This window comes from Tupaia chinensis, unplaced genomic scaffold (genome assembly GCF_000334495.1).
Source record: "Tupaia chinensis unplaced genomic scaffold, TupChi_1.0 Scaffold000460_1, whole genome shotgun sequence".
NCBI classification, from domain to species: Eukaryota; Metazoa; Chordata; class Mammalia; order Scandentia; family Tupaiidae; genus Tupaia; species Tupaia belangeri.
In genome coordinates this window covers 85,867-95,127 of record NW_006159969.1, presented here as the reverse complement: position 1 = coordinate 95,127, position 9,261 = coordinate 85,867, and positions in this window count along the sequence as shown.

The window sequence follows — 9,261 nt, the reverse complement described above, 5'->3', positions numbered from 1 at the left end:
TACAAAAAAAAAAAAAAAAACAACTACAAATAATGTCATTCTTAGCTTTGAAAAACTAGATGCTTTTCCTTTTCAATTTACTAGAGTGCATACTGCAGATGCAGAAGGAGAGAGAGAGAGAGAGAGAGAGAGAGGAGCGAATACAGATGTATTATATTAACTCTCATCAAAATTCTTCTTAGAAAAATATCTCAGTAGGCCTTCTATAGAAGCAGATGAGTACCTGAGGCCAAGATATCAAAATAAAGGGTCAAGTGACTCTGCATGAAATTATGAGAGGAAAATTTTATGCTTCTGAGAGCAAGGAAAAGGGGTATGGTCATGCTACAATACCTTCTCCATTTCTCCATTACTCTTTATAATAATTTGTGCAAGCACACATATATGGCTTTTAAGGGACTGGGTCCAGGACTTGATTCAAGCAGTTGACCATGTAGGATCCAGCCACTCTAAACACCATGCCACCAGATGACCCACTATATGCTTTTCTCTTAATACCAGAAACAAGGCAAGATTGTCACTCTCACCACTCCTATTCAACATTATACTGAAAGTCCTAGCTAAGGCAATAAGACAAGAAAAGGAAATAAATGGTACAGATATTGAGAAGTAAGTCTTTGGTTGTTTTATTTTATTTTGGAAATGACATGTTTGCATGTGTAGAAAATCCAAAAACATCAAAATAACAATATAAATCCTATCACTAATACATAATTAAAGCAAGACTGCAGGTTGTGAGGTTACTACATAGACACAAATTACTTTCCTATGGAAAACTGGCATTTGAAACTCAAATCATGATACTATTTATATTAGCATTAAAACTACTAGTACTTAGCAATAAATCTAAGAAAATGTATATAGGGTCAATTGGTGAAAGACCCAGAATAGCCTTATAAATAAGGCTATCTATTTATTGTTACAGTAACACAATATCTGAGGACTGGGTGATTTATAATTAAAAAGGCTCTTTCTTCCTATATTTGGATCTATTTCTGGGGTTTCTATTCCATTCCATTGACCTGTCTTTATTTTTCACTGAAACCATGATATATAATTATTTTAGCTTTATAGCAAGTCAAGTAGTGTTAGGCCAAGTTAGCATAATCACCGCCATGTTAGGGAATGCTGGGGCAAGTTAGCTTAATTGCTACTCTGTTAAGTTTTCAAGGACCGAGCCCATTTTGTTAGGGCCTCAAGGACGGAAACCAGGAGTATGGGAACTCTCCAATAAGTGGAAAAACGGAAGGCCCAGCACCTCCAAGGCAAGGTCATCCAGACCCTTAGCTGAGAGCCCTTATCTAGACCTGAGCAGGTGGTGACAGCTGGACCCTCGCTTCTCATACCCCCCTCCTTTGTGTGTGTTGCATTCTAGGGAAAATCCTGAACTGTAAAAGATCCCTTTATCTTAGGTAAGGGGTCCTTGAGGAGGCCTGCTGTGACGGGCAGAAACTCAGACCCCAGCTAGCTGGAAAAAGAATAAAAGCCTCTTTTGCAGTTGCATTGTTGTTGTCTTTTCTGTGTCTCCATCAGTTAGACCAATCTCTGGACCATTACAGTAGTATCAGTCTTCTACTTTCTTTTTCTGCAGTACTATGTTGGCTATAGCTATGGCTTGGATACGGTTTTGTTCTTACCAAAACTCTTACTGAGACTAGGTCCTAGTGCAAGGTGAAACTTTTAAAAGGTAGGACCCAATGGAAGGTGTCTGGGTCATCTGGCCTCAAGGGTGAATTGGTGTTTGTTTCATAGTTGTGAGTTTCTTTCAAGAGAAAGGATAATAGTAAAGCAAGTTTACTTCTCCCTATGGCCTCTGCACTGTCTGCTCACTTGCCTTTGTCCTTCTTTACCATGTAGTAATGGAGCACATGGGTCTTACCATCTCCTAGTCCTCCATTGTATTACCATTTAATTATCTTCTGTGATGTGATATTAATGGCTGAAGGGATTTTCATATATCCAAATCTGATATTTTCACTTCAATTCTTAAAATCCTTCAGTAGCTCTCTTTTGCTTATTGGAAAAAATTCAAAGTTCTCATTTATCCAAGCAAGACATTGTGCTCTAACCCTTCCCATCTTTTGCATTTCACCCATATGACTATTACTCCAGTAATTCTTAATTATATTTATCATGTAATATAAATAAATAATAAATAATACAGTAATAAATAATATAGTATTCATTATATTTTGTTATTTTATTATATTAATGAATTATTTATAAAATATATACAGACATATTTAAAGTGATATATGTAACTACTTGGTGCTATCTCACCTGTTTCACATTCTTGAACCTTTCCCCTTCTCCCCCCAAGGCTTTTTCCATAGGGCACATGTGCTCACCCGAGAGAGACAGAGAGATAGAGAAAGAGATAGAGAAAGAGACAATGTGAAGAAAATTAAGAAATTCTTCCTCCCCCACACAGCTCCCCAGACACAATGGCCATGGAACAATCCCTTCAATTTCCTCCTTGGATTTTGGACACCTGCACGCATGAGCTTAGCATGATTTTTCAAGCTGCCAGGTCCTTGACTCCAACCATAAATGGCCATGTGGGAGTCCAGTGCCTTAACAACTATACCATCTACTGGCCCCAGCCTTTGGGTCAACTGAACCTTTATGATTAAAACATGCTCTCCTAAGCATTGATAGGACGGAGAGGTGTGATGCAATCTGTTGAAGATATTTTGATCAACTGGACTGGGAAGAAATGTTCACATATTGAAATGTTCACTTCATAAACTAAACAATGCCATTGAATGAATATCAAAAATAAATTAATTAATTTAAAAAAAACATGCTCTCTTAGACAACCCTAAATTTACCTTGCTAAATAATTATATCTTTTTAGATTTGGTTTAATCAGTATTTACTCTGAGAATTTCCCTTCAATTTTGGTGAAAACTCTCATCCTCCACCTCCATCCTCCCATAACGCCCTATAATGCAACTATCTGAATACTCTCTATTGTATTTTTCAAGTTGCTATGTGTGTCCACAATTAGAATGTAAGTAAACTAAAGATAGTTTCAGTTGCTTGATTTATCCTTTTATTACCAACAGGAATTAGTTGATTATAGCTAATAGGGTATTCAAAGATGATATAACTAATACACACATTACCAACATAAAGTCTTCAAAAAAACACCTTGTTGCTAAGTGTTCTAATACAGTTCTACTTCCTATGAATTAATATGGTAAGAGAGAACCAAAGTGATACTTTTCTTTTGGACTCCAGAGCCTTTCCCCTGTAGCTTGGGATAAGGCTGGTCAGCACTACGGAGTAGTGAGTCTTAGACCTTGATTTACATCAGAATTACCTAGTTTCTTGCTCAGAAAATTTCAGTCATCATAATTGGTATCTAGCTTGGGAATTTACCTTCTATTGATGATCCTGATGCACACTGACACCTGAGAAGCAGAACTTTGGGGAATGCCTTGAATGTTTTCTATTGGCTTTGCAACACTTCAGAAGTCTTAAATAGACATAAAATGCAGCTCTGTTTTTACTAAAACATTTGAATCTATCCTCTATGGCTATCATCTTTTTACTCTGATGTCAATGATTTCTTGTTTTGAAAAAACATACCCTTAACACCCACCCCATGCATTTCAATTACACCACAAATTCTAGGTCTTTGAAACTTTCTGTGTCTTATATTAGACTGAGTCACCCACCAGTGATGTCAGCTATGGATCAAAACATCTCTGAGATGACCCCCTGGGATCCTGCTGCTCAATTGCAGAGGCAACTGCATATGCATCACCCAAAAAAGCTTTCAAAATAGCCTGAGCCTTTAAGATGTCTAAATGGAACAAAACTGATGAAGTTGGGAGCTCTTTCTCTATTAACATACCATGTCTTGTATGGAATGTTTTCTCTCCAAGCACGATCTTCATTAATTTAAACTCACACAAGTGATATAAAGGAAAACTTGGTCTATTACAGTAGCAGCATGCCCTAAGGGAAAGTGCTTTTAGAAATAATAATCAATGGCATTCTCTTTTGACTATCTTTGTAGATTTAAAAGATGATTAAAAGAAACTCCAATACATTTTTTTTTTTTGTATTTTAGCTTTGGCGGCAGTGAACAATTTGGAATTTTACTATCACTCTTATTATAGTACTTCAGAGTACTTATAAATCTATTATGCAGAAAAGTAGCTCTCATGTTTCACTTGGAAGCATTAATGCCTTTTCCTTACCACAGGAGAAAAAAAAATGATAAGGAACGAGTGGTTAATCATTCTTATTGTCAAAGGAACATGCAGATGAGAGCCGTGTTTTGCTATGAATTTTTGCATTGTCTATTTTTAATATAGAAATGCTAAGTGTCAGTACTAGCTCTTCAAAATAATACAGAGGACGTATTAAAGCCTATAGTTCATATCATTTGCATTAACAAGAACTTTGGCTTGAAGTTCATGTGCTGTTTTATAAGAAAGGGGAAACACATAACTTGATTTGGACAGAATTAAACAATTATCTGTTGATTATGTGTTTGATAATAACTTTAACTGGACTAATATACAGTATATTCATGCTGGGAAAATTCATTTACAAGCTGTAATGATACAGTGATTGAATGTACAATATTTTAAAATACAGAAAAAATAAAATGAATATTTTAAAATGAAAAATAATAAAAAGAAGAGAGTGCTCTCTGATGATTCCTTGTGTTAAAAATGTAAAAAGATCTAGGGACCAGAAGATGGCATAATAATTATGTTGCTGGACTGCCACATGATTGACTGCGGATAGAGTTCTGGACATGGTGACTTAAAATTCATGATGGGTGCATGTGTGTGCATGCCCAAAATCCTAAGAGAATGGAGAAGAAGGGATTGCAGCATGGCCATCCCCCCAGGGAGTGATTTCTCATTTTCTGTCTCTCTGTCTCTCTCTGTCTCTCTGGCAAGTGCATGTGCTCTATCGCAAATATCTCTCTCTTAAAAAAAAAAAAAGTAAAAAGATCTGTGTCAGTCCCTTAAGACAGGATTAAGACAGGAACCCCTGATAGTACACAATGTCCTAAGTCATTGTTTTTTTAAACTGGGTACACAGGAATTCTAGGCGCCAAGGATTTACTCTAATTCAGGCACCATAAAGCCTGCCCTTCAAAGCTGCCCAGTCAATAAAGATCTTAATAATAACATCACTTAGTGTTCATGACTCTAGCAATGTGCTAGGCATATTACTTTGTACAAACTAAGTTTATCTGTAACATCTGAAACAGGCATTTTTGTTATCATTTTATAAGTAGAAAATGAATACTCAGAAAACCTAAGTGACTTGCCTTAGGTTGGAAAATAGGTTAGCCAAGGTAAAATTGTGATCCTCCTGCTCCTGGACTTGTAGCCTCTGTGATGATTCCAACATTATTCCGGAATAACCAGAACCAAGCCTTCACTGCAGACAGTAAACCTGTGTTCTCACCAGAATAAGAGGACAGTTATTGACCTTGGTGTTTTTCTTGCTCTTAAATTATTCTTCCATTTAGAATTTAGTCCTTTTTGCTAATTTTCCTAATTTTGCTTTTTTTAAAAAAAATTTAAATTTATTCAATTTAAAATTTTAAAATATATTTTATTTTCATTTCTTTTATACATTCAATCACTATGCATCACTTAGCTTGCAAAGTGAATTTTCCAACATGAATACATTTCACAACAGTCCAGTTGTAGGATACTATACTCGTTATCATTAACAGATAATGATTCATTTCTGTATTCCATAAATGTCTTGCCTATTTTTCTCTTTAATATCTTTTTCCCCACACTCTCTTCTTTCTCCCACCCTCTTCCCACACTGTATCTAGTATCTGTAACCATTTTCCATGTTTCTATAGCCTCTAATCTTTCAGTTTCCGCCATAGAGTGCTGACAGTCAATATATATTAAGTGGAGACATGCAATATTTCTTTTTCATAGCCTGGCTTGCTTCAATCAGCAGTAACTCTTCCATATTTGCCCACTTTCTATCAAAAGATGGGGTCTCATTTTTTATGGCTGAGTAGTATTCCATAGAGTATATATGTCCCACACTTTTTCAATCCATTCTTCTGTTCATGGACATTTGTGTTGGTTCCATGTCTTACCAATTGTGAATAATGCCACAATAAACATTGATGTACAAGCACTTTTCTGACTAAGCATTCTCCTGTCCTTTGGATAGAAACCCAGAAGTGGGATTGCTGGATCATATGGTAGTTGTTCTATTTGTAGATTTTTTTTTTTTTTTGAGAGAGGTTTTTGCTATAGGGCGCATGCACTCGCCAGAAAGACAGAGAGAGACAGAGAGATAGAAAGCAAGAAATCACCCCCCAAGGGGATATGGCCATGCTGCAGTCCTTCTCCTCCATTCTCCTCTCGGGATCTTGGGCACGCACGCACACGCGCTCAGCGTGTTTTAAGCCACCAACTCCGGGACTCAAACTGCAGTCGACTACATGGGAGTTCAGCAACATAGCCATTATGCTAACTGCTGGCGTCCCAAAACTTACTCCTTTTAACTGTACAATTAGATGGACTTTGACAAATCCTGATAATGTAGTTGCTATCACCATAGTCAAGATATAGAGCCTTGAAAACACCTTAGAGAGATCCTTTATACCCTCTCGCAATTAATCTTCTGCTCCTGGCCCTGGGTCCTAGAAACCATGGATGAGCTGTCTTATCGATCTGGATTGGCCAATTGTAGAATTTCATAAAGATGAAATCATACTGTGTGAAGTCCTTTGTATTCGGCTTCTTTCACTTACCATAATGCTTTTGAAATTCAATGTTGCATTTATTAGTAGTCTGGTCCTCTTTTTAAATCTGAGTATTATTTTTACATATCCCAGTGTCTCCCATAGTTTCCACAGTGTTTTCCATCATTAGTTGTATAGTTTGAGGTCCTAGATTTAGATCTTTGATCTATTTTGTGTTGATTTTTGTCAGTAATGAGAGGTAGGAATTCAGATTCATCTTTCTGCAGGTGGATACCAGTTTTTACAGCATCATTTGCTAAAGAGGTTTTCCTTTCCCACTGGATGGACTAGTACCCTTTGTCAAAAATCAATAGGTGGTAGGTTTTGTGGTTTAATTTTGGGATCTCTATTCTCTTCCTTTGGTCCATATGTCTGTTTTTGTACCAGTACCATGCTGTTTTAATTATCATAGCTTTGGAATATGTTTTAGGGTTGGGCGGTGGGAGACTCCTACTCTGTTCTTTTTGCACAGGATGTATTTTGCAATACTAGGTCTTTTATGATTTAAGACAAATTCTATGTCTTTTCTAGATCTGTGAAGATCTAGAAAGTCTGGGACTTGAACTGTGGTTGACTACATAGGAGTCCAGCAATGTAACCATTATGCCATCTGCTGGTTCTTCAGTTTCCAACCATTATGCCATCTGCTGGTCCTTCAGTTTCTCTTTTGATTGGGATTGCATTAAATATGTAAATTTAATTTGGGTATAATTGACATATTGATTATATTATTTCTTCTGATCCAGGAACACAAAATGACTTTTCATTTTATGTGTCAATTTCAAATTCTTCTTTTTTTCTTTTTTGAGTTTTTTGCTATAAGTCACGTGTGCTTGCCAGAAAGACACAGAAAGCAAGAAAACATGCCCCAGTGGAAAGGGCCACACTACAATCCCTTCTCCTCTATTCTCTTCTTGGGATCTTGGGCATGCACACACACGCACTTGTGAGTTTAAGCTGCTGGGTCCGGGACTTGAACTGTGGTTGACTACATGGGAGTCCAGCGATGTAACCATTATGCCATCTGCTGGTCCTTCAATTTCTCTTTTTCTTAGCTTCTCATAGTTTTCCTTGTGAAGGTCTTTAACTTCTTTGGTTAGATTAATTCCTAGGTATCTTATACTTGTTTGTGGCTATGGTAAATGGAATGACTTTCTTCAGTTCTATCTCAGTCTGCTTGCTGTTCGTATATAGAAATGCTACAGATTTCTGTATATTGACTTTGTATCTATTGACTTTACTGTACTCATTTTTTACTTCCAGGAATTTTTTTCATGGATACTTTTGGGTCGTATATGTATAATCATCTGCAAATAGAGATAATGTCACCTCTTATTTTCCAGTTTGCATGCCTTTTGTTTTATTCTCTTTTCTGATGGCAATGGCAAGGACTTCCAGTACTATAATTAAAAGGAGTGGAGAAAGTGGGCATTCTTGTCTTGTACTAGTTTTTAGTGGAAAAGTTTTCTGCTTTTCCCCATTCAGAATGTCATTAGCTATGGGTTTTTCATAGATAGCTTTTATTGTGTTAAAGAATGACTCTTCTATGCTGATTGTGCTGAGAATCATAATCATGAAGAGATGCTGTATTTTATCAAACACTTTTTCTGCATCAATTGGTATAATCATATTGTTTTTAATCTTTCTTTATGTTAACATGGTGTATTACATTTATGTTTTTGCATATGTTAACTACCCTTGCATCCCTGGAATAAAGCCTATGTGGTCTTAAATCCCTGGTCCTGATGGCTTCATCTCTGAATTCTACAAAATTTTTAAAGAAGAGTTAATGCCCACTCTACTCAAGTTATTTCCAAAGATCCAAAAGGATGAAACACTCTGAAATTCATTCTATGAAGCTTCTATCACTCTTGTCCTTAAGATAGACAGGGACATGACAATGAAGGAAAACTATAGACCAACATCTCTGATGAATATAGATGCAAAAGTTCTCAACAAGATACTAGCAAATCGTATACAATGACATATAGTTTTGCTTTCTAAAAATATTTATTTATTTCAAGACATACAAATAGAGACAAAGAGGAAGATACACCTGATAAGGTCTCCTCACCAAGCTAATTTTGCTACATTTTAAACATTTTTTTTCTGCTGCTTATCTCTGAAAATTTTTGTTTTTAAGTCCATGGAAAGTTGAAAATAATCCATTTCCTCAGTAAAGAAAATTGGGAATCCTTTCTTCTCCGCTACCCAGTACCCTTTAGTAATTTATCTGAGGAGATATTGTGAAAATGCTATGCGGGACCAGCAGTTAGCATAATGGCTATGTCACTGGACTCCTACGTAGTTGCCCGTGGCTCGAGTCCCAGAACCAGTGGCTTAAACTCACACCGGGCACGTGTGTGTGTGCCCAGGATCCCGAGAGGAGAATGGAGAAGGGATTGCGGCGTGGTCATCCCCCCTGAGGGGTGTTTTCCCTCTTTCTGCCTCTCTCTGTCTGCCTGGCGAGCACACGCGCCCTATAGCAAAAAACTCTCCAAAAA